Consider the following 27859-nt stretch of genomic DNA (forward strand, 5'->3'; position numbering starts at 1 on the left):
AGAATATCGCTCACCCTCCTCAAAACCTTTCTTTTTTTATGATTACTGTAATTGGTACTTAACAGCATAAATCTGGCAGTTCAACCGGAGCTACTCAAGTGCTAATTTGCAATACAAAAATACACACTTTTTTTTTAAATCAATTTCATCTAAGTTCAGAATTCAATGAGTAATGCTGCCTAGGCATTACTAACAATTAACAATTGTTATAATAATCATATGTTGCATGCTACTTTGAAAGAGTTCTACTGTATTTTAAAGAGCTGAATGATGCGTTGGTCAGGGTTAATTAATTTAAAGCAAACCAGTGTAATTAAATCATTGAATAATCTGAAAGGCTTGACATACATTTCTTATTTTCTTAGCCTGCACTTTCTATGTTTTTTTTTTTTTTTAACATTGGTATAATTATTTAAAACATAATTTACAATTAATACAGCATTTGCACTAGCCTTTCAATATAGACGTTACCATTACATTTGTTTGCTCATTTGCATGTTACTACCCAGAACCTGCAGTGGAAACCTTGTATGCTCAGAGATCATGGGGAAAAGCAGGGTTGCAGGCCTGTCTGAGATGTATATTGTATGGTATAGGAGATGGTGCTCAAAAACCACATGTGGCTCTATAAACAAAGCATATATATATATATATATATATACATATATATACACACACACACAAGCTTTGTTTATAGAGCCACATGTGGTTTTTGAGCTCTATAAACAAAGCTTGTATACAGGCATACCCCGTATTAACGTACGCAATGGGACCGGAGCATGTATGTAAAGCGAAAATGTACTTAAAGTGAAGCACTACCTTTTTCCCACTTATCGATGCATGTACTGTACTGCAATTGTCATATACCTGTACATGCATAACTGATGTAAATAACGCATGTGTAACAGGCTCTATAGTCTCCCTGCTTGCGCACAGCTTCGGTACAGGTAGGGAGCTGGTATTGCTGTTCAGGACGTGCTGACAGGCGCATGCGTGAGCTGCCGTTTGCCTATTGGGCGATATGTACTTACTCGCGAGTGTACTTAAAGTGAGTGTACTTAAAGCGGGGTATGCCTGTATATTACATAGTTACATAGTAGATAAGGTTGAAAAAAGACGTAGGTCCATCAAGTTCAACCCATGCTAAATTTAGACAACAGATATTTTATCCTATATCTATACTTACTTATTGATCCAGAGGAAGTCAAACAAAAAACCCCAGTGTCATATCATCCAATGATATCTCATAAGGGGAAAAATAAATTCCTTCCTGACTCCAAGAATTGGCAATCGGATTAATCCCTGGATCAACATCCTTCCCATGTATACTTATTTGGTATATCCCTGTATACCTTTACCATCGAAAAAGATGTCCAACCTTTTTTTTGAACAAATCTATTGTATCTGCCATCACAGTCTCATGGGTAATGAATTCCACATTTTAACTGCCCTTACTGTAAAGAACCCTTTCCTTTGTTGCTGGTGAAATCTCCTTTCCTCCAACCTTAAGGGATGGCGCCGAGTCCTTTGTACTGCCCGTGGGATGAATAGTTCTTGTGAAAGCTCATTGTATTGTCCCCGAATATATTTGTATAAAGTTATCATATCCCCTCTTAGATGCCTCTTTTCTAATATAAATAAATCTAATTTAGCTAGCCTCTCCTCATAAGTTTTATATACACACACACACACACACACACACACACACACAAACACACACACACACACACACACACAAATACACACACACACACACACACACACACACACACACACACACACCATAAATGTCCGGATGCTATAAACAATGTCCAATAAGGAATAAATAGTATAAGGCAGAGAGGGATATGTGTCTAGTGTTGTCCACCTGACAACCACAAGGTAAGACACACTGGTATCTACCCAATCTGGTATAGCGATATACAGTTCAATACGAAGCAAGGTAAAGCAGGGCACTCTGGCCCATTACCTGTTAACGTCTGTGACAATCCAGTAGCATCCAGGGCATGTGATATGAAGTCGTGAAGATCCAGAGGTGTGATTAATTGCAGAAGACAGCCAAAATAGGCATAAAAATGAAAAAATCCAGGGCAACTCAAAACACCTATCATCTGGATCAAGTTAACCTGTGGATACTTTCTCCAAAGTGCACTTACAATGCGGGACATTTTCACTTGGACATTTGTTTATGTAAGTGCACTTTTCACAGAGATTGGATATATTTTGCACTGTATATAGGATAGTTGTGTGTTTTATAGGTTTAAACACAGTTTTTTTTCCCTTCACATTAGGGCACATATTTAACCCACGCGCTGGTATTCCTTTTCCTTTATATATTACTTTTTGGGAGGATTTGAATCACCCCCCTCCCCAGACAATCCAGCAGCGGGATATTTAGTCACTGTTTGTACGTGTATTTAGAAGTTGGCGCTGTGTTTTCTTTATTCAACTCAAAATAGACAGATCAGTTTATTGCAAGCTCAGCAATAAATGGACAGGATGAAATGCACCTACGTACGCTCTTCGTGCCTGAGCATTTTATCAAGGTGTCCTCATAAGCTCACAAGTGATATTTTTATTTGCTGTACACTGTACGGTGCAGGGTTTTTTTCACCCACCATAACTTGTTTGGTCTGGGTTGAACCATGACAAATATTATTTTAGTTTTTTTTTAGTGCTCTCCTCATGAATTGTTATCCTGAAAACGGTACATTTATTTTTTCTTGTCAAGATGAGGTTCCTTTAGGAATAATAGTACACACCTTTTGTGCATTGAAATTAATAGAACTGAATGAAGTAACATGAGGGAACATATTAATGGTGCTGATTATAAATACAAAATTTTATTGAACGATCATTTGTGATTTCTTTACTTTTCATTTTATGATTGAGCCCCACAAATTAAAACGTAGCGTTTAATTAGAAATGTGCTGCTTAGCAGCGTTTCAGCTGCAGCAGATATCGTACTCCACTTGCAAATACCTTTGTACATGTATACATACAATTTAATGGAAGAGTTCAGGGCAGATGAACAAGTCTGACCAGTTTGACACGTCTGTTTAAAAAAAAAAAAAAAAAAATATTGGCTCATGTTCCCCTCGTCCTCTGTTTTTTCAGATCAATATGAAATACACTTGAACTTTGTCTCAATTTTTTTTGTATTCTCAGCACCAGCATTTTAAAAATGGAATTAAAAAAAAAACAGACGAGGGATTTCTTTTCTGGTGACAAAAGTTGAAAGAAGAGCAGTATCATCTTCCTTACATGTTAAAAATCATATGTTCATTTGTCATCCAGGTTATCACATGAATTATTACGATAGTTTAATAGTTATTGTAACATAGGTAGGTTACAGGTCTCTGGCACTGGTTTTTAGGGCTCTGTCCCGACTTTTCGAGGTGTTGTCCCGGTTTTCTAGCCCGTTGGCTGCTCATGCGCGATTGGCATTTGACGATTGGCACTTGCTGGCTGCTCGTGGCGATCGCGCATGTGCAATGATCGTTTGCTAGTCGCTCATGCGCGTGTGCGACCGGTGAGTGCCGACTGCGCATGCGTAACATTTGTCCCGGTTTTTGCTGGGACAAATCTCGTAACCCTAAACATAGGCAACAAGGAAAAGGAGAAGAGGGGAAGTTCACAGCAACAACACACTATCATCTCTGTACTAACAACAGTAATATTTATAGCAGGGGTCTCAAACTCCGTCCTCAAGGGCCACCGACAGGCCGGCTTTTATGGATATCCCTGCTTCAGCACAGGTGGCTCAATCAGTGGCTCAGTCGATGCCTGTTGGTGGCCCTTGAAGACTGAGTTAGAGACCCCTGATTTATAGCAAGTGTTGTAAGTATTGCTATGTTATATTTAGTTGAACTAAATCACTCTTGGGCTAATGGGATTTTGTGGACTGTTAATCCCAACAACATTTGAGCTTTTATAGTAGATGATGTTGACCAGCTCCTGGAAATGTGCTCTTTCTGGCTTTGATATTTGGATCCCTCTCCATAGCTCTAAATTGCAAAAGATTTCCATGGCAGTAGGACATGTGGCTATTTCTTCTCTCACCTCACCACATTTGCCCTGCTCCTTAATTGTTGCCCCTCTCGGGGAATCAACCATGACCACAGACAACGGGAGTGTAGAAGGTGAATGAGAGACACAGGAGGGACAGAGAATGAGGATATGAAATTAGAGGAGAAAGAGAGAGCATAAAAAGGGATAGACGATGAACATACTAGATACTAGACGATGGAGACTTACTGAACATGCATGAGGAAAATAGGACAAATAAGGGTAGAGGAGACACTAGTTAGGAAAGAGGAGGGGATATTTAAAGGAGGAAAATGAGGGCGTTTATGTAACTAGGACGTGTAGATGTGTATATCTTTGCTTATATAGCGCCATCCATGCACATAGCTCTTCACAGCAGTAGCACCGTGACATGATAATATAACACATAATGAGAACAAGTGCTTTAAGACATAAAGGTAAAACTTGGTGAGTGATGCGAAGGCAATGAAGGATGGAAGGGCATCAACCACTTGGGGAACGTGGGAGCAATTAGAGAGGGGGTGAGTTCAAAAAGAGTTGGGGAGAGAAAGGAGATCATAGGGAGGGGGTGGGGGGAGAAGGAGTACATGGAGAAGACTGAGAAATTGATCACTAAGGAGAAGAAAGAACACAGGTGCACAATGGAAGTTGAAGGGGCAGGTAGTAGGTGCTAACAGCTTTTGCCCTAAAAATAAAAAAAGATTGTCAAATGTTTTTTAACAGTTTAACGAATTTCTAATAAAACGTACGATAAAGGAGAAGGGATGTACAGTATATACAGGCAATAACATAAATAAGGTTGCTCAGCCTGTCATGAAAGGGTTAAGCAGGCCCGTCCCGAGTAGGGTTGCCAGGTGGCTTGTCCAAAATTACTGGGCACAATGGTAAAAGATGCGACTCCCCCCATACATATAAAAAATACCCCCCCCCCCTGAATATATATAAAAAAAATACCCCCACCACCTCCAAATTTATATCAAACATGCCCCCACTACCCCCGAATACATATAAAACATGCCCCCACCACCTCTGAATACATATTAAAAACAAAATGCCCCCACCACCCCCGAATACATTTAAAATATACCCCCACCTCCCCAATCAAATTCAGACTTATCTTGGGTATGGTATCAGGTCGGGGGCAGTGGATGCAGAGGGGGGGAGGCAGTGGGGGCATAAGGAAGGGTTCATAATCATAATTCTGGAATGGTCTGAGGAAAAAGTAAATCACCTTGTTCCTTGCTCTTTCACCCAGTGTTTTACTTTGCACTAGTGAGCAAGTGTGCTGGTTTTTATTCCAGGAGAAGCAGAATACCATGAATTTATTTATTAATTAAATGTATTTCAGCATCTCTTATAATACTGTAAGTGGGTCATTAATAGCCAGGTTTATCACAGACCATCTTTCAGTAAGGATACTCTTACGTTTTACAAAGCAAAAATTAAATGATCACTTTATATACTTATATTTTAAAATACTATATATGAATATAAAAATCAATCTATGAATATAGTTGTTCCCTTAAATATTTTTATATAAAGGAATGAATCACCCTTTTCAATTGTGTAGATGGAATATATTCACTAGGCAATTATGTCAAACGGATGTATACATATTATAAACATGTCATCCCCCGGCTGTTATATTCAGTTGAAAGCTCTGCGCCCCGTCCAGCAGACGTCAAAGTCACTGGAACTTTCAATCTAAACATTTTGCTAAGAATACTGATAATTTACAGGCGGTTCAGAAATCACAGTCCTATTGCATGAATGGAACTTACAATTGAAAAAAATTACCTAAACACCAATGATTTATTCAGAGGGGACCTTTAAAAATAGTTGTAGCCCCCTGAAGGGACTACTAGTGGGTAAGGGGTTAAGGATCCAAGACGGTTAACTGTGTGTGTGGTCACACAGAGTTGCTTCCCTCCCCATCATGAGATACCGAATGAATTGCAGAAAAATAGCCACTCCCCAGTAGGTCTTGGGACTGGTGATATAACCATAGGGAGATGGGAGTGTATATATAGCACCCCGCCCCCAAGGGGTTCCTGTATCGGGTTCCTCAGGATGAGCAGTTGGTGACTGCCTCACTGTAAGTAATGTAAATACTGAAGGTTTAAGTGTATTTCTAGTTGGAAAACATGATAGAGCCCATAGTAATGAACGATTATTACATAGTAGATGAGGTTGAAAAAAGACATATGTTCATTCATTTCAACCTATACTGAATTTAGACGACAGATACTTTATCCTGTATTTGTATTTTCAGTATATTGATCAGGGGAAGGCAAACAAAAAATCCCAGTGAAACATCTAATAATGGCAATCAGATTTATACCTGGATCAACATCCTTCCTATATTTGCTTATTTTGTATAACCCTGTATACCTTTCCTTTCTAAAAAGATGGCTAACCTTTTTTTGAAGATATTTATTGTATCTGCCATCACATTCTCCATAGATAATGAATTCCACACTGTAACAGCCCTTACTGTAAAGAACCCTTTCCTTTGTTGCTGGTGAAAACTCCTTTCCTCCAACCTTAAGGGATGGCCCGAGTCCTTTTTTACTGCCCGTGGGATGAATAGTTCTTTTGAAAGCTCCTTGTATTGTCACTGAATATATGGGTATATATAGTTATCATATCCCCTCTAAGATGCCTCTTTTCTAATGTAAACAAATCTAATTTAGCTAGCCCCTCCTCATAAATCTGATTATCCATCCCCTTTATGAATTTGGTGGCTCTTCGCTGCAATTTCTCTAGTTCCATAATGTCTTATTTATGGAGTGGTGTCCAACACTGTGCTCCATATTAAAGGTGTGGTCTTACTAATGCTTTATACAGGGGCATAATTATGTTTACGCCCCTTCCATCCATTACACCTTTAATGCAAGATAAGATCTTGTTTGCCTTTGCAGCTACTGCATGATATTGGGCTCTATTGCCAAGCCTGCTGTCTACAAGCACTCCTAAATCCTTCTCCATCAAGGATTGACTTAATTTTTCCCCACTTAATTTGTAAGTCGCCTGTTTATTCTTGTTTCTAAAATGCATAACCTTACATGTATCTTATTTAACCTCATCTGTCATTTACCTAACCAAGTTTCCAGTCTATCCAAGTCGTCCTGGAGAGAAATTACATCCTGCTCTGATTTTATTACCTTGCACAATGTAGTATCAGCAAAGATGGAGACTTTTCTCTCTATACAAACCTCAAGGTAATTAATAAACATGTTAAAAAGTAGGGGTTCCTGTGCCGATCCTTGTGGTACTCCACTCGCAACTTTAAACCAACCTGCAAAGGTTCCATTTATGACAACTGTCTATCCTTCCACCAGTTTTCAATCCAGTTGCCTATATTTTTACTGAGACTGTCACGGGAGACCAGGTTTATCAACACATTTATACCGGGATCATATGATTGAGCAAAACAAGGAGGTAAAATAAATTGTAATTTGTTTCAGGCAAAGACAAACACACAATGTAACACAATTTACACTAAAAATACACTTACTTTGGAAATCTGAGGTAACACAAACTAATCTTTCCATTCGTTTTTGACATAAGTTTATTTATTGTATTACATTATACTACAATTAGTCCTTGTTACGTGTGTGTGTGTGTGTGTGTGTGTGTGTGTGTGTGTGTGTGTGTGTGTGTGTGTGAGAGAGGGCAGAGAGACAGAGAGGGGGTGGAGAGACGGAGATGGGTTGGAGAGACGGAGATGGGTTGGAGAGACGGAGAGGGGGTGGAGAGACGGAGAGGGGGTGGAGAGACGGAGAGGGGGTGGAGAGACGGAGAGGGGGTGGAGAGACGGAGAGGGGGTGGAAAGACGGAGAGGGGGTGGAGAGACGGAGAGGGGGTGGAGAGATGATGAAGGTAACTGACTGACCTGGGGGGGGGTTAACTGGCTGACCTGGGGTGGGGGGTAACTGACTGACCTGGGGTGGGGGGTAACTGACTGACCTGGGGTGGGGGGTAACTGACTGACCTGGGGTGGGGGGTAACTGACTGACCTTGGGTGGGGGGTAACTGACTGACCTGGGGTGGGGGGTAACTGACTGACCTGGGGTGGGGGGTTACTGGGTGGGGAGGAGGTGACTTTGACTGACTAGGTGGGGGGGTGACTGATTGGGGGGTACCTCTGGTGTTCTACACACACACACACACACACACACACACACACACACACACACTCTCCCATATATACACACACACACACACACACACACACTCTCCCATATACACACACACACACACACACACACACACACACACACTCTCCCATATATACACACACACACACACACACTCTCGCCCATATATATACACACACACACACACACATATATATATATACACACACACACACTCTCTCCCATATATATATACACACACACACACACACACACACACACACACACACACACACACACACACTCTCCCATATATACACACACACACACTCACCCCCATATACACACACTCCCTCTCTCCCTCTCTCACACACACACACACACACACACACACACACACACACACACACACACACACACACACACACACACACACACACACACACACACACACACACACACACACACACACACACACACACACACACACACACACTCTCTCTCTCTCTCTCTCTCTCCCATATACACACACACTATCTCATACACACACACACACACACACACACACACACACTATCCCATATATATGCACACACACACACACACACTCTCCCATATACACACTCCCATATGCACACACACACACACACTATCCCATATACACACACACACACACTATCCCATATACACACACACACACACACACACACACACACACACACACACACACACTATCCCATATACACACACACACACACACTCACTATCCCATACACACACACACACACTCACTGTCCCATATACACACACACACTCACTATCCCATACACACACACACACACACACACACACACACACACACACACACACACACACACACACACACACACACACACACACACACACTCACTATCCCATATACACACACACACACACACACACACACACACACACACACACACACACACACACACACACACACACACACACACACACACACACACTCACTATCCCATATACACACACACACACACACACACACACACACACACACACACACACACACACACACACACACACACACACACACTATCCCATATACACACACACACACACACTATCCCATATACACACACACACACACACACACACACACACTCACTATCCCATATACACACACACACACACACACACACACACACACACACACTCACTATCCCATATACACACACACACACACACACACACACACACACACACACTATCCCATATACACACACACTATCCCATATACACACACACTATCCCATATACACACACACTATCCCATATATACACACACACACTCTGTGGGAGGGGGGGGGGATCGTAGACAGACACGGGGATCACCCGCGCTGCCATCTCGCGGCCCGCGCGAGCCGTAACGGGGACCGGAGGGGAAGCGGGGACCAGAGGGGAACACTCCCACTGCGCGTGTGGCAAAGGAGCGTGGGACGGAGGGGAAGCGCCTGGGCAGCAGCCGCGGGACCCTCCCAGCCTACCACCCGCCCCGGGCAGCAAGCGGGGATCGGGGGCAGGGGGGTTGGGGCTGACCCTAAATGCTTGAACCACAGCACTACCACAGAAACTAGGTGAATCCCTCCGACACAGCTGAGGAGGTCTTGTAGTTACAGAATAGGTGACAACTTTAAAAGACACCATGGAAGACCTTTAAAACAGGAAGAGCCGCCAAAGCCTCTGCATCAGGAACATACCCGCGTCACACCAATCAGGGAGGGGGATTATTTATTTATTTAAAAGAAATTAAAAAAATTGGCGCAAGCAGCAACGGCTCGCCAGCAGCCTAAATCCACTCGCCACGGGCATGTAGTTATAATTAATTGTCGAAAACTATATATATATATATATATATATATATATATATATATATATATTATAGCAAATTGAAATATTACTGTATGCTCATTTGCATGTCTTAAACAGGTCTGCAACCCTGCACTTCCACTGCAGCAAGGGATTCTGGGAAATGACATGCAAATGAGCACACAGTGCCACCTTTTGCTTAAAAACCATAAACATGGTCCTCTATAGGCTTAAGCTTGCTGCATGGTCACATCTTTGAGCACAGCCAGGGTTAAGATGCATAGCCAGCAAACCCACCCACAGACAGACAGTTTCGACCTTAATGGGTCTCCTCAGTGTGGGGTTGGTTATACTGGCTATGCAAAAATGAAGCAAGGGATAGGTTTTACCATACTTAGTTAAGTTATGGTGGGTAAAAAAAGTGACAAAAACCCTTCACAGCAAAGTATATAGCAAATGGGGATATATATATATATATATATATATATATATATATATATACAGTGTTCGACAAACCTATACATTTGCTCGCCCCGGGCGAGTGGATTTAACCCCCGGGCGAGTAAATATTGGCCCAAGCAGCACACGTTTGGTACTAGGTGGCGAGTAGATTTTTTTGTGTGGCGAGTAGATTTTTTGGTGATTTGTCAACCACTGTATATATATATATATATATATATATATATATATATATATATATATATATATACGCATACACACATACACACACACACACACACACACACACACGTGTACCTTGTGACCAACAGATTATAATTTGACAAGAAAGGTAAAATAGTTACATACATGTGCTAAGTGCTGTGTACCAAGCAGTTCGTGTAAACACTATTAAATATTTACTATTCCTTTCGATAGAGTCTGTGTAAAATCTTAGGAAAATTTGAATTTTAATAGGTGTCTAGCCCTTTATATTGCTTGCTCATAAATGGGACATGGCCAATGAATAATTAACTTATTTTTCTTATTCCTTAACGAAGTCAAATTAATGATTTACTCAATAGCCACCCATCACATTCTATATTCCATTTGTAGCACTGTTTCCCCCACCCTCTGCGAGATGTACTGCTGGCTACAAGGGTTGTTGGTGTGCATACCTGTGAGGGTCAGGAGATCTGCAATAAGGTGATCAGGACAGGCTTTTGGTGTCATCTGGGTTCTTCATCTGTTGTTCAGCGCCTCCAGCTTTGGTGTGCTCCATGTAGAATGGAGGCAATCCCCCTGAAGCACATCTCTCATACATCCTGCAACTGACTCAGATCCAGGCAGGTATAAAAGTTAACAAAGGGTCTTTATTCTTAGCAGTCACTGCATGGTGGTATTACAGCGTTGCACGGTCTCAGAGGATCCAGGCCTCTGGATGATGCATGCTGTCTGAGTCTGGAGCCTTTGATCTTACAGACCAGTCAGCCTTGTGGCCTGACTGGCCTCTCACACTCCCAGGAGGGGAGATGAGGGAATTCACGTCCACTCCTTACAAAGGGTGAACACAGACTCCTAAATTTGGCTCTTCCCTCCTGAGGAACCAGAAGGGGCGGGCTCAAGGTCTGTTCCTATACCATGACTCACCACCACACCTCCGACACTCAGAAGGGAGCATGTGGGGGGTCAAAAGCCCACAGGATTGGCTTATCACAGCCTAGACTGCTTAGGGCTTATGTGACAGGGGGACGAGAGAGGCAGAATGAACTTACGATGTAAAACTTTTATAGAAAAGACTCTTTGTGAAAATAACTTTAACTCTTTATTTTAATGTCTATAGGGACCTCTTGAAATGGGGTTTTACACAAATTTGACTTGGCTGATTTATGAAATGCAGCCGTTTATTGGCTTGCTGTATTTCAATTCTTGATGGGTTGGAGTTGGTTGGGAAAATGACTTGCTAACGCCTTTAGTGCCAGAGCAGCTCATTAGGCCTCAGATATAGTACAGGCGCACGCGATGGAGCGCACCTGTACTAGAAGCGATCTGTGGCCTGTACGATTGTGTGGTGGGGTCATGGCAAGGGCGTGTTTGTGATGTCACATGAGTGGTTTGCCTTTATTGGCTGAACCACGCACCTGACTCGGCCGTCGCGAGGCAAAATCAAATCATTTTGCTAGCGCGGTCTCTCTCATGCACGCGCGTGCTCTATGGCTATGCGCACTGCTTTTGTTTACATCACTCGATGGATGAGGCCCTATACATTGCTCTGCAGTGCATAGCTGGCCCATCTGACATGGGAGAGGTTAATTGGAAAATGGAAGTGACCTGTTTTGTGTATGAGATTTTGAGGGACTTTGTATATTAGTATTATTTTAGTTTTTAGTGGATACGGAGCTCCTGATACGCCTTTACTGTATGTACGCCCTTTCCTCTGTTGCTAGACTGCACACACTCTGACACAGACCCTTATTGTCTCCCGTCTCGACTACTGTAACCTCCTGCTGTCTGCCCTACCTGTCTCCCCTACAATCTATCCTAAATGCTGTTGCCAGAATCACTCTACTCTTTCCTAAATCTGTCTCAGCGTCTCCCCTGCTGAAATCACTCTCCTGACATCCTATCAAATCCCGTATCACACACTCAATTCTCCTCACTTTTAAAGCTTTACACTCTTCTGCTCCTCCTTACATCTCAGCCCTTATTTCTCGATATGCACCTTCCCGACTCTTGCGTTCTGTTCGAGGATGTCTTCTCTCTACCCCTTTTGTATCTAAAGCTTTCTCCCGCCTTAAACCTTTCTAACTACTGCCCCAAACCTCTGGAATGCCCTTCACCTCAATATCCGACTACCAACCTCTCTATCCACCTTTAAGACCCAACTCAAAACACACCTGCTTAAGGAAGCATATGAGTAGCTCCATGGCTGATAATTAACACCTCATACATCAACATTGGCCCCTTGCAGACATACTTACCAGAATGCCCTCCTACTGTCTCTGTACATTCTTCCTATCAACCAATTAGATTGTAAGCTCTTCGGAACAGAGACTCCTTTTCCTAAATGTTACTTTTATGTCTCATGCACTTCTCCCCTTGATGTGTTATTTATATTATTTGTTATTTATATGATTGCCATGTGTATTACTGCTGTGAAGCGCTATGTACATTAATGGCGCTATATAAAAAAAAATTGGTCTTCAAAGTCCAGTGGGAGAATGGGAAGAAGTCAACAGAAAGAAGAAAATAAGATCTACATATCTATAACTATATCTATATCCATGTCCCTGTCCGTCCCTTACCTCCCGCTACGGCTGCGACCGGCAGCGGAGGCTTGGGAGATTGCGGGGAGGGCTGCCGTGGTGTGTGGGGCGTTAGGGAGGCGAGCGGACCTCAGCGATGGAGCGAGTGCCCAGGGTGTCGCCATCTTGCTTGCGCGGGTATGCGCCGTCAACATTGCGCATGCGCAGATAGGTCCCCAATGCGCCAGACACAACACTTGGAATTTAGACCATAAAGTTAAATTGTTGTCTCATCTGACCACAACACCTTCTTCCACATCTCTGCAGTATCATCTATTTGCTTTTCGCAAACTTCATACGTGATTTAAGATTCGTTTTTCAGTAATGGCTTCTTTCTTGCCACCCGCCCATCCAGGCCAGCTTTGTGCAGGGACCGGCTTATTGTTGTGTGAACGCTGACTCCGATCTCAGACACAGAACTTTGCAGATCTCTTAATGTCATTGTTGGCTTCAGAGTGACACCCCAAACTAGTTTCCTGCTTGCCCGGCTGCTCCGTTTGGGAGGGTGACCTAATCTGGGTGGTATGATGCATCTTCTACTTCTTAATGTTGGACTTCACTGTGCAGAGAGGGATAATCAGCGCCTTTGACATTGTGCCTTTATGCCACCTTATCCCTGACTTGTTTCAAAAGCTCCTTGGTCTTCATGTTTGCTTTCTTGGATCGCCACTGTATGAGAGTTGCAGCTTAAAAGTCTTTATTTACCTGAGGGAAAGGATCTACAAGTTGAACCACTTTGATTACATTCGGGCTGGAAGCATTTCACTAATTTTGTCACCTTTCAAACACCTGAGCTAATTTAGGACTGCCGTAGCAAAGAGGTTGAACACTTATACTACTGAGATTAATCTATCTTTCTCTGTAAATCATGCATCTTTATAGTCTATTTGCATTACTGCATTTTCTAACTTTATCACTTTGGAGTAGTTTTTGTAGATTCTACATGTAAAGTCTAATTTGAAAGCATGGTGGAGAATGCTCAGGTGCCAATTACATGTGAAAAATGTGCAGATGGTGTGAATACTTCTGCACACCACTGTATGCATGTACAGATTGATACACATGTAACGCATATTTCCCCTACCCCAATCGCAGATAGAGTGCATGTTAGGGGAAACCTATATGTTACCAGGTGTGGTGCATATACCTGCAGGTTCACAGGAGGCCTGAGCCTCCGCTGATGGGAACCTGGGGTGAATCCTCTGGAATGATATTTCTTACAGCGCATCCACCTATGTAGGATTCTAGGAAAGTAGAATGTACCCCACACAGGACCCACATATAGTAACCACATACACAGGAGTATACATATAACCGTTTACTATATGGAGCAACAAACCATAACGCATTACACATGCATCAGCAACAATAACGGTGTCACTCTATAACACTACTTCCCATGGGTGATAACCCCATACCATGTACCAAAGTCCCAAATGTTATCCACTCCCACCTAGGAGTATATACCTCGTGCCCACCACCGTGTACCCCCACACCGTGTCCACAGTATAACCCTTGTCCCGTGGTCAGCGCTGCCACTATGTGTGAGTACTCTATAGTTGGTGCACTTAATTAACAATACCTGCCCAGTGCGGCTGCACCTGGGCGTTCAAAGGATCTTCAAAAAGGATCCGACGACCTCCTGGGCAACGTCCAGTTTCACCAGCGCGGTGCTCAGGCAGGGCTGTCCATTAGGATATGATTCCGCTCTCTCTGCGGAGTAGGCCTGATCTCAAGCCTCGGAATGGGAAGCGCAGCGTCCGCTGTGTCCCTAACTGTACTGCTGACACTAAAAGGGGCAGGGTCCCTAACCTAGGGCCTGTCCCTGCAGTGACTCAATCTACTGAGTGGCCCAGGGCTAACTGGGGCGTAGGGGGCTGCTGGCCTAGTGCAGTGGGTCACTGACCCCTGCACCCTCACCTCCTTCTACTCATTGGTGGCTGTTCGCGCGCTTGCACTGCGCTTGCGCGATTCCCCTGGGTCCTTCCCCGTCGCGCAATTACCTTGCGCATGCGCGAGGGGACGGACATGGCGGCGCCCTCTCCTTGCGGTTCGCTCCTTTTCCACCCGGCATTACAAGGCGCGCACACGCGCCCGCACCTCACCTGCGACAGGCTGCCCTTACTCTACCGCCGCGGAAGTGAGTACTGGGGGGGGTCCGATACGCAGAGGTGGACCTGGCTACACACATATTGTGAAATATGAGCAGAATATCTGGTTTTATTGTTCCTTAATTCCAATCTTACTGCTATCTAAAAAATGTCATAGTAAATATAATCTTCTTAATAAAACGTTATCAAAAGGTTAATTGAAAGGCTAATCTTGTAGCATAATTTTACTTTACCTTTGCAAACATATATTTTGTTGCCAAATAAGTAGAATAAAGTAATAATCTAATTGGGGGGTTTCAGTGACCTGGCTGTATTACACAGTGTTTCACTTGGCATTAATTATTAATTGAAAATATAAACCAGGCATAGGAAGACGTGATTCATTTAAACAATTGGCTATGCTAAACTTACTGTAGATATTCTCCCCTGGGTTTCTGAGAGGCAAAGCCCAAAACAAATAAACATCCATTCACTTATTCAATTATTTTGCATGATTTAGTCATATTGGATTTATTTTTGCTTACTAGAGAGAGAGAGAGAAGTTCCAAGACCATGGTAATTTCTAATGATAAAATTTGACAGTGTTCTGACAAATGCATTTTATTTCACTGTTGCTTATATCTAAGCGTAAGCTATCCTTAAGACTTTTACCCTGTACATCATGAAGGATGGCACACCAGGGGTCTTTATGATGCAGAGCGCAAGTCATGCTATTTTTGCTTGTTTTCTAGTGGGAGAACTCCCCGGCTCTGGTTAAATTTGTATGGGTTGATTTTCTTTCCTCCTGTGTACAATTTTATAATCCTTTCTGATTTAACTCGAATACCATTCATACTCTTGAGTTTGAGCTTTAAAGACTCATTCTTTCACAGATAATAACTTGAGTCCAGTTTCTTGTATGTCATGTAATGCAGTGGTTTTCAACCTTTTTTTTTGGTTAAGGAACCCCAGAATTAGATTGTGAAATTCTGGGGAACCCCAACACTGTTTCCCCTCCCCACCCCCTGTTGCTCATATATCTTCCCTTACGCTCCCTCTCACCTTATACACACACACCCTTCTCACCCCTCTTCTATACACACACTCACCCCTCTCTCTTCCACACACACACACACCCTCACCCCTAAGTTTATACATTTTAGACACAGCTAACCTTAATAAGTGTGGTATACACACACACACACTCTCTCTCTCTCTCTCTCTCTCTCTCTCTCTCTCTCTCTCTCTCTCTCTCTCTCTCTCTCTCTCTCTCTCTCTCTCTCGCTTAATTTAAAGCTTAACCGCATTTTTTTTCACCTTTTTTTTTTCGCCGAGATTGGCCGCGCCAGCCGCATCTCACGGCTGCGCGCGGCCATTTCTCCAATCAGCGCCTAATGGTGCTGAACAATAGAAGCGCCTGCAGCGCCGAAAGAAAAAAAAAAGCCCGCGTCTGAACAGGGTTTTAAATTACCCACGGTGGCGGCCGCCACTGTACATATACACTGGCGACACACTTTATTCGAGCTCGGCTAGTCCCACGAATTCGGGTATACCCGGGTGTATTGAGGTTTGTGACTGTTTTCTGCCCGAGTGCATTGGGTTATTTTCCAGGCAGGGATTGAAGCATTTTATTCCCGCTGGCTGCAATACTGCACAGTACATATATATATACTGCATTACAATTCATGAATTTATGCCATCTGGTAGACACGCGAAGCATTGCAGCCTATTAAATCCTAATCATTATCATTTAACAGATCAGCCGCCCGTCAGCCAGGCATGAACCCAGGCTGGGAAGGCAAACGCAACGGGGCTTGTCAGAGGTGAGGAGCGGCGCATTCCAGGTATCTGCCAGGTACATACTGGGTATTTGCTCGAATAAAGTGTGTCGCAGCAGTATATATATATTTATACATACATATTATACATATGTAGCCCCGGTGCCCTCCGGCTCCTAGAGACCCCCCTCTTTTGTATCAGCGCGGTCGCGGGTGCTGCCGGAGCCAGGGCCGGACCCGCCGGCTGTTTACAAAGGTGGGGGCTGGATCAGGGAGTGATCCGAGCCGTAGGAGGCTCGGCGGCGCCCCCGGCTAGCGGGGGCCACCATTATGGTTGCGAGCGCAGGCGCCGGGATTGCACATGCGCGGTTGCAGCTAGGGAGTTGCGGTGGCCTATAGGGAGTTGCGCATGCGCAGAAGAATCGCGCACGCGGCCCCAATGTAGAAATAGCCTCCACGGGACTACAATTCCCAGGAGGCTAAGGGTTAAAGGCACCAGGTGCCCCCGAGTTGCCAATAGGGCTGAAGGATTGGCCTGCAGGAGAAATAGATACATTTTGCGCGCTGAGCCCACGCTAGTCAGTCAGTGCCAGGAGCAGCCAGGGGAAGGAGGTAGGGTGCAGGAGTCAGTGACTCCCTGCACTAGGCCAGCAGCCCCCGATGCCCGAGATAGCCCTAAGCAACCCAGTAGTGTAAGTTGTGTCAGGGACAGGCCCCAGGTTAGGGACCCTGCCCCTTGCTATTCAGAGTCAGTTAGGGACTCAGCAGATGCTGCGCGTCCATCCAGAGGGTCTGGCGCAGATCTTCATTGTTGCTGCAGAGGCCATCCGGGTGGCATCGCCCCGGACGGTAGTTCCTGTGTTCATCCGTCAACGGATCCTTTGCGAAGCTCCGTTGCAGGCCCGGGCACTGGAGTGCTCGGCAGGTAACCCTCATCAAGTGCACCAACGATACTATTAGATTCACACAGGACCAGTGACTGCGCAGTCACACATATCATCTCACTAGGAAGGGTGGGAGACGTACTGTATGTGTGGTTACTGGACACGGTGTTGGATCACCTGGTGAAGGGGGTAGCGTCCTTCGAGACGCATCATTTAGTGTCTCCTCTAGGGAGGGACACCTGTTGATTTGTTGATTGTTATGTATGCGTATGGTTACATTAGTAAAGGCATTGGTTGTTTTACCTACTGTGTGCTGAGTGATATAAATTGTCCTGTGAGGAACCACTCCCCCTCTGGTGGGAGCCATCGCAGGTGGAGGCGCTGCACCGAGTACGAGGTTATTTATATTATACTTGCCCCAGGTTCCCCGTGGCGGAAGCTCAGCCCTCCTGTGAGCCTGACAGGTAAAGCACCACACCAGGTAACAGTAGGTTCTCCGCACTCACACTATATCTGCGATTGGGTGGGGGAATACCCGTTACACATACATATTATACACACACACACACACACTTCTCACCCCTCTTCTATACACACACACACACACACACTCGCCCTCTCTTTTCTATACACACTCCCACTCTCTCTTCTATATATATATATATATATATATATATATATATATATACACACACACACTCTCCCCCTCTCTCTTCTACACACACACTCACCCCCTCTCTCTTCTATACACACGCATACTCACCCCCTCTCTCGTACACACTTCTGTACCATAGAGACCCCTCTAGCTGTTGACAGATTAAACTTCAATTGGAGTTTCCATGCGATAGTGCCCCAATTAGCACCATCACAATTTAATTAATTAACCCCCATAATCCATTTTATGAGACATTTTAAACTATTAATGAAGTCATGTTTTCCCCATATAAAAGGTTTTCTTTTTCAAAATATTGATCCATTCTTGCCTGTTTATTAGGGCTCCATATTTCTGGAATATAGAGTGGGATCAGGATTTTGAAAGTTTATATTTTCCAATATTCAAGTAATAGAAGAGATTTTGAAAGTAAGAATTTTGATCTCCAGCTAAAATCTACATCTAAGCTAAAATACAGGTGTGTTCACTGACTTTATTTACTTCATTGATCCATAGTCAGGCCTAGAACAGCCCTGGCATTCTATGTTCTCATTCAACAAGGCTGTCCGTTAAGAACACATCCTTGCTAATGCCTGCTCACGTAGAAAAACAGTAAGCAAAGGAGTCCCAATGCACATCTAATCTGACAAATTATTTAGATCATTTCCATGTTTTTCTTACAAGTATAGGGCATTTAGTTCAATCTTTAGGCAAAAACAATCCAAACCTGCAACCATGTCAAGATAAACCCTCACAGCAGGTACCTGTACTACCAATGTTATACTGTGTGTATTTTTGTATTTCAACCACTGCATAGAGAAAAGCGGAAACAAAACAATAATATAGCCAATATCAGGAGATGTGTGACATGTATGTAGTGCCTAAAGGGTTAAGAGGTCATGGGCAGATGTGAGGTGCACAGAGTGTACCCCTAGCTTAATCTAACTTCTGTGTCTCAAACACAAATTCTTATACTCAATTCTTGTTTGTCCGAGTCCAGACCTTTTTACAGTGCCTACTGTATAGGAGTGTGTCCTGTAAGTCATGTGTCCCTTTCCTTGATCGGGTTGCCAGGTGGCTTCTCCAAAAATACTGGACACAATGGTGAAAGGTGTGACACACTCGACGCGCGTACACAACCACACACCTCTCAGCTCCATGCTGTTTCCTCCTCTCCTTGGCCCCACCCCCAGGCTCCTGACACTTCCCCCTGATTGGCTGCATTACCCAGCAGCAGCCAATCTGGATGGAGGAAGCTGCCCAGCCCCCTAGCAACAGCCCTGCTCTCTCCCTGCTCGGGGAAATCCTGCGGCCCTCCAAGCCGGTCAGGTCGCTATGTCCAGAGAGGTAATACCGGACACATACATGTCCAGTATTACCTCTAATTATTTACTGGACAGTGTGTCTAAATACAGGACAGTACGGTTCAATTCTGGACACCTGGTAACCCTATTTCATTGACCAGATATAGTGTAATGATCAGAGGTCTGGGAGAGGAGAATTATTTAACAGTGTTTAATCAAGGAGTATAACATACAGTACTCAACTCTCTCCCAATAGTCAACAGATTCATAGTTACTGCATCATCATCCTCCCACAAACCACCTGGATGTATACATTTGCAATGTTATACGTTTCTTTGAAACCTTGAGGGTGAGCTAAATTATCAGCTACTTGTCACCATGTAGTCCTACTAATTTCTGCATTATAGCAACAGATTATGCTCATGTTGTTCATAGTCAGATGTGGTACTGCTGCATGTTGTACAAATCTCAAATTCTTTTAATTCCTGTTAGCCTGCAGTGACTAGAATTGAAGTGTCCTATTTATAAACTTTAGGATCTGGTCTCGGTGAGGTTTTGCAGTATGACTTGTCTATGAAGGTTCATGTTAACATACTGTAAACAGCGAGAGAAAGTTGATTCCCGAGAAAATGTATTTCCTTAATTGTTTGTGTTGCAGTGAGTTTTATTTCGCCTTAAAACGTGGGAGACAACAAGAGATTACTTTCAGCATATGCACCAAATAACATTAAACATCTAACTTTCAGCAGGGTTTACAATAGTCCATTAAAACAGTCCACAACATGGCTGAGCCCTTGGTCCGCAAGGCTCAGTCTTGAATCAAGAAAAGGGTTCTGTGATTCCAGTAACAGCGCGGTCCTGCAGGGTTCCAGGGTAAGACACAGACTGCAGCAAGTGCCATGCCTTTTAAAACCCAGCTAATGATGCAGCTGAGAGCTGGTTAATTACTTCAGCCTGAGATTTAACCAGCTCAGCGCTGTACTCAGCAGCTACACATGCAAAGTACAGATGCAGCGGCCGTTATTTGAACAAATCACGGAGCCATTTTCGCGTGCGCTGCTGTACTCCACGCGGCATTAATGCGGCCAATCTCCCCAGGCACACGTGTTTATCGCGGTCGCTTTGTTTGAATTTCATGGATTCTGTGTCTTTGTATTCGTTGAAATGAACGAATTGTAATGTGAACAATACTGTGCTACTGTGTCAATTTCAGGTTTTTAAAAACCAGAACACTAAAATGCTATTTTCTGCTCTCACGTCTAAAGGCGGGAAGAGGCGGTGCGGTTGGAAGAAATCCCGCGCCATGACGTGGGAATTCCGAGGTATACACTGCGTGAAGTGTTCGAATAATGGCCGCTGCATCTGTAATTAGATCATAAAACTACACTGTCATAGTTTACCTGGGCCTGCAGACATAAGCTTTTAGGATACAGGCACCTACTGCCAGAAGAAGAAAAAACACACACTTGTTGACCATTAAAGGAAATTGGATTACTTACCCCAGCTTGGATGAAGGCCGTCCTCAACTCCATGGCTGAAGGCACAACCATAACAAAAGCCTGCTTGCTACAAATAAAAAACCCACCACCACCCAAAACCATGAAAAACAATCCAACACAAAATAATTCCAAAGCCCAATAGCAAGAAAAAAAAAATCGCGACCAATTGCATATTTTTAATCCATTGCATTCCTGGCTCAATGGACTGAATCCTCAACCCCCCCCCCCCCCCCCGATCCTCTATTTGTTTGAGAAGTCTTGTGTGAATATTTGTTGGTTATCTTTTTCTTGAAAGTGGTCGTCTTCTTTTTCCTCTTCTATCCAGCCACCGGTTGTGGCTGTTCAGTTATTTTAAGCCTTCTGAGAGGGCCTGGTTTGTCCCAGAAGGCCTGACATCAAATCCGGTTTGGTTGATGTACAATGTGTTTCCATCACTTTTGAATGACATGTCAGCTAGTTGGACATGTCATCCAAAAGAAAGGGAAATGTATAGTACATCAACCAGTCGGATTGGTTGATGTACCCAGTGACTTCAGGCCCTCTCAGAAGGCCAGAAGTACCTGAAGAGGTCAGATCCGGTGGCTAAAGAGGATTAAAAAGAAGAAATGGCGCATGCATGGCGGGCCGACAAGATGGCTGCCTAACATGAAGCTCCTCCGATCCCCGGGCAGGGGGGGGGGGGGAACGGTTCGCGCATCTGGGCAGAGAGCGAAACCACCAACATCAGCTGCGGACCAGCCAGGGAGATGAAGCCGCGCAGTGAGAAGAGGCAGGCAACCCCAGCAGCATCAAAGTTCTTTGAAAAAAGAACACTGCGGAATCAATAGGGTTTCCAAGATAGCGGCCGCACAAGACCCCCTTCAGGATCAGAGGGAGAGGCAGAGTCTAGAGCAGGGGCTGCAGGAGGTATGGATAAAAGTACCAGACCACTACAAAAGGTGATCTTGACAACTTACTGAAATGTATGGTACAAAAAATGCAAACAGAAATGACAAAAGTAGTGTCAAAACTGAGAAGAGATTTGCATGGACTGGGCAACAGAACTGACCGTCTAGAAGGGGTAGCTGACAAGCTGATATCAGCCCAAAACGTCACTGACCAAGGACTGTGAGCCTTAAAATTACAAGTAAGTACCCTGGACACAGCTATATGGTGAAATGGGTGCTCCAAAGTTGGTGGAACCTCAAACATAAATGTCCATAATAATTGATCAGGACTAATGGGCAGAATAAATAACGGAGTGGGTATAATGATGCGATGTGATATGTGAGTCACTAAAACACCCGTCTCCTGAAGGTAACAAACAGGGATGCTGAAAAGCACCCTAGTGTGACCTCATTGGAGACCTAACAGTGCTATCAATGGTACTCATCCATAGAAATCACAAATTGAATAATGAAATAAATCTTACCCACTCCATGTGTCCTTAATAATCCTTCATGGTACATCCAGATGGCGTGAAATCTGTGAGAAATAGTCAAGCGGAAGGAGAAGAGAGCAAAAGCAGTGCACTGCCAGGGAGCCAGGTGGTGGAAAAATATATAAAAGTCTATTTATTCAGCAATACTCAATAACATGACCCCAATAGGGTGAGACAAAAACTCCTACGTGTTTCGGACCGTAGGGGTCCTTTATCAAGGAGCATGGGGGACTAGGGGAAAGGGGTCCCTTTATATATACCCTATAACTAGCGAATCACCAATCAAAAATTAAAAAATTGGCGCCAAAACCGACTGCGCGCCGGTCTGACGTCATGCGTGTCAGCCCTGCGAGTCACGTCCATATAGTACTGGATCGCGCATCCTCGGGCCACACCTCCTCACGAACATCAGACCGCACTATGCGATCCGGCAAGGATACCATGGTGATGGCTGGGTGGTAGGAGGAGGGAGTCTCCACCCCTAGGGGAGGGCCAAAGCGAGACGATATGGCCATGTCAAAGCACCACAGCCGATCGGAAACCAGGCTGCTGTGCTTATCTCTCTGGCCCGACCTGCTAACAATCACGGGACCAACTCCAGAGAGGGGCGCACCCCCTCCCCAAAACTCCCATGTATAAGTCCCAACAGGACTTATTAATGTGCATCATTAATAGAACGGCCATCTTTATTAGTCCCGTTGGGACTTATACATGGGAGTTTTTTTCAACAATAGTGGTAAAGAATCCAGAAGGAGAAAAAACACTGATCAAATTGGGTCTAATACAAAATCTAAATTACCTCCGGCTGCGGGGTCACCCAGCAAATCTACCCGGATACCCGTCTGGACACAGGGGAAGACCCAGAAAGGAAGGAAGCAAAAAGATTAAGAGGACCCAGAAAGTATCCAAAGAGTATCGGAAAATGACTACTGGCCCGTCACCAAAGGTTTTACCAGACAGAAGAATTCACACAAAGAATGAAGAAAGGGACTAGATATCTGATCCCACACGGGATCTTTTTTCCTCCCCTGCCCGGGAGACAAGGAAAGCCGGCTAGCCTCTGTGTGAAGTGATATCAGAGCCAGCCTCCAGCTGCGACTCATCCAATATCCTGATTCAGAGAAGAAAAGAACTCAGAGCTCTGTTTTTTTTTTTTGTTCGGGGTCCCAATCTGTACACCCCCCCCCCCCCTGCCCCTCCTCCATCTCTTTCTTTTGTAGAGAATGGTGAAAAAAGGGAACCCCTGCCCTCATTCAGACCCCCATCCCCTTGGAAGTCTGTGAGGGCTAAATTACTGTCCTTGGTTCTCCGGAAATCCCACAGGGGTTGTTTAGTTTAGGTAAGTTTCAAAATGTAAGTAAATATGGTTATATACAAGTATATGGTTTTGTTTATCCACTTTTTTCTCTTACCCCTCCCCTTCCCTTATATACCCGAGGCAAGAGAGAGCCTACTCAGACAATAGATCAAAATCCCTGTGCACATACCAAATAACAATAATGGCTAGGAAATATGGTTTAATTTTAATATCTTAAAACTAGGTACGCTAAATATTAAAGGTTTAAACAATCCCAGAAAAAGGAAGTTCGCTTTGCAAGACTTTAAAAAGCAAATGTTGGATGTTGTTTTTATACAGGACACTCATTTCAGAAAACAGGATCAACCCAGATTTTTCGACAGTCTTCTCTTTGAGTTTCTTTGCATCGGCGCGGGTGAAGAAAAGAGGAGTGGCTATAATGGTCAGAAGGTCGGTACCATTTGCTCTTGAGGAAAGTGACTCTGACAAAGAAGGTCGTTTTTTGTTCCTCAGGGGCAAATTGGGAAACACAATGGTCACACTGGATAACATTTACGCCCCCAATGAGAAACAGGTACTGTAGATTTTTATGAGACCGTTTTCCCTAGATTATCAAAGTTTGCGGAAGGGAAAATATGGCAGGATATTTCAATGCAGTTTACGATATAAAGCTAGATAAATCAAACCCCACAAAAGGACTCTGAAAGGGCAAGATCCTAAAGATACAGATTTAGCAAGTATACAAGATATAGCATTATGGGATATATGGAGGATTCAACACCCTAAATAGAGAGACTATACATTTCACACGGCTCCCCATCTAGTATTCTCAAGGTTAGAATATTCTTTTTTTATAGAACATTCACTAATCCCAGCTGTGACAGAGTCAAAGATCAATCTAATTACCTGGTCTGATCACGCACTTGTAACATGCACGCTAAAAGATATCAATCCTACTAGGGTGAGACATATGTGGAAGCTTAACGACTCCCTTCTGAGAGATCTTGGTGTAATTAACAAAATAAACTCACATGTAACAGCATTTTTTTTCTATTAACAATACACCGGGAATGGCTCTCTCAACAATTTGGGTAGCACAAAAAGCATGTACGAGGGGAATGTTTATTGTCATTGCTTCTTTGAAGAATAAGCGAAGGGAGTATAAACTGACTGAATGTTCAATAGACATAGAGAGGGCTGGTGATACCTATAAAAAAAGAACCCCACAGATGCAAATTATCAAAAATGGATTAAAATAAAGGGTGAATTGAGAATTCTGCAAATTAACAAAGCAGAAAAAGCTTTAACATGGACCAAACAATTGTTCTACCAGAAAGGTAATAAAGCGGACAGATTATTAGCTCAGAAACTGAGAAAGATCCAAATTTCCTCCAATATTAAATCATTTAAAATGAGAAATGGAGAAACGTCATTTGACCCAAAAGTAATAGAGGAGGAATTTAAAGCATACTACTCATCTTTGTATAATTTACAAAATAAACATAAATAAAACCCAGATATATTTAAACAACAATTAGACACTTATTTAGACTCGTGTCAATTACCAACTGAAAGATGAGGATAGCAGATCCTATATTAAATGCAGAGATTTCACAAGAAGAGATACTGGCAGTGATTAAGGAGCTCAAAAATACAAAAACTCCTGACCAAGACGGACTCTCAAATAATTATTATAAAACATTCAAAGCACTTTTACTACCCTTTTTGGGAAAACTTTTTAACTCTTTTATGAAAGGTAAAGAAATTCCTCCCTCAATGTTGAGAGCACAAATTTCTGTAATTCAAAACCAGGTAGGGATCATAATTGCTGTAGTAATTATAGACCTATCTCACTGATCAATACCGATATTAAAATTTATAGTAAAATTATTGCAATAAGATTAAATAAGCCGTTACCTGGATTAATCAACCCAGATCAGGTGGGATTTATTTTAGGGAGACAAGGAGAGTAAAACATTTCACACATTTAGCAAATATATCAAAGCCGGGCAAGGATGGGTTCGAAATCTGACAGGGGCATGTGCCACCGTGGCACCTCTGCCACCTGTGAGTCAGAAGTGACCTGGGGAGTTAGGCGTCTCAAGGTCTGGGCAAATTGTCGCCCGATGGCTTCCATTCAGCTCCGGACGAGGGTACTTGAATCTAACTTCTCCACCCAAATGATTTTCACACCTTGGCAATCTCTGTGGCTTTCAACTCCGGGACCCGAGCAGACTTAGTGGCACCAACTTGATAGCCAACTGGATAAGTCTAATGGATAACTTATCCGAGAGTTATAAACTAAACCATATAAAAAATCAATGAATCCAGAAAAATAAAAGGAGAATTACCAAAGCGACATCTTGCCCATCCCCTTCAACCCCCTCCTCCCCCCACTCCCATGGTGGTTGTCAGTTTTTATTTTTGACTATAACTATTAAGATGGTTAAAACTATACTAAAGCTATTATCAATGTTGTTAATTGTTTTGATTATGGTGGGGACTGCACCCCCTCCCCCCTTATCATTCTTTTTTCTGTACCCACACCCTCCCCCCATGTTATCCATAAAAGAATTAAAATAGTTTGAAACAAAAAAAAAAGAAGAAAATAATATAACCAACAAAATCTCACACAAGATTCTTCTTCAATCAACAGAGGATCGAGGACTTCATGGCAAGTTGTGGATCCAACTTGGTGAGCCAGGATGGCAATGGATTACAAATAGGCTATTGGGCCTGAATTTATTTTTCACTTTGTTTTTTTGTAGTAGTAGTAGTAATAGTGATCAGGCTTTGGATTGTTTTTTATGTTTTTTGTTTGTTTGTTTTTTGTTCACGAACGGTCTTTAGATTGTTGTGCAGTTGTTGTTTTTTTTAATTGTTATTTTAATGGTGGGTTTTTTATTTCTTGGATTTGTTCCGAGGAGGCTCTAGCCTTTATCATGGCTTAGGTAAGCAATATAATTTTAAGGGCATAGGTAGCCACAATCAATGAATTTAAATGCAATTATTTTTATGATGCGATTTTTTTTTTGTTTTTTTATGTGTTTTGTTATGCTTTTCAATGGCCAAATTTCCTGTTAGCCATATGTGACTAATATGGCTATTTCCTATTAGGCTAGTGGTGGGGTGGGTGGGGGAGTAGGTTTGTTTGGTGTGGGGATAGGGAAGGTGGTTGTTGGGAGTAGTTGTCTTGGAGTGGGTTGATAGGCCTCGGTAGTATGGGGTTAACCCCTTGGTTAACTTAATGGTTAGTAAAACATTGCAAACATACGCCTTTCCTCTGTTTCTCTACTGCTAAAACTTTAACGCCGACTCTCGCTCCGTCCTGTCTCGACTATTGTAACCTTCTACTCTCCGGCCTTCCTGCCTCTCGCCTGTCTCCCCTACAATGTATCCTAAATGCTGTTGCGAGAATCGCTTTATTCTCTCCTAAATCTGCCTCTGCGTCTCTCCTGCTGAAATCCATCTCCTGGCTTCCTATCAAATCCTGTATTACTTACAGAATTCTCTGCCTCTCTATTAAGGCTATACACTCTTCTGCCCCTGCTTTAAGTTCATCCTAATTTCTTGCTATACACTTGCTCATCTCTTGCGCTCTGCTCAAGAATGTCTTCTGTCTACCCCTTTTGTATCTAAAGCCC

At 43.3% G+C, this 27859-nt stretch overlaps 1 protein-coding gene across 2 annotated transcripts in view; it reads left to right on the forward strand.

Annotated features, from left to right (window-relative positions):
• GAREM1 (GRB2 associated regulator of MAPK1 subtype 1) overlaps positions 1-27859 on the forward strand; it is a 224758-nt gene that overhangs the window by 158748 nt on the left and 38151 nt on the right. The window lies entirely within an intron of this gene.

Source organism: Ascaphus truei, chromosome 2 (assembly GCF_040206685.1).
Source record: "Ascaphus truei isolate aAscTru1 chromosome 2, aAscTru1.hap1, whole genome shotgun sequence".
Lineage (NCBI taxonomy): Eukaryota > Metazoa > Chordata > Amphibia > Anura > Ascaphidae > Ascaphus > Ascaphus truei.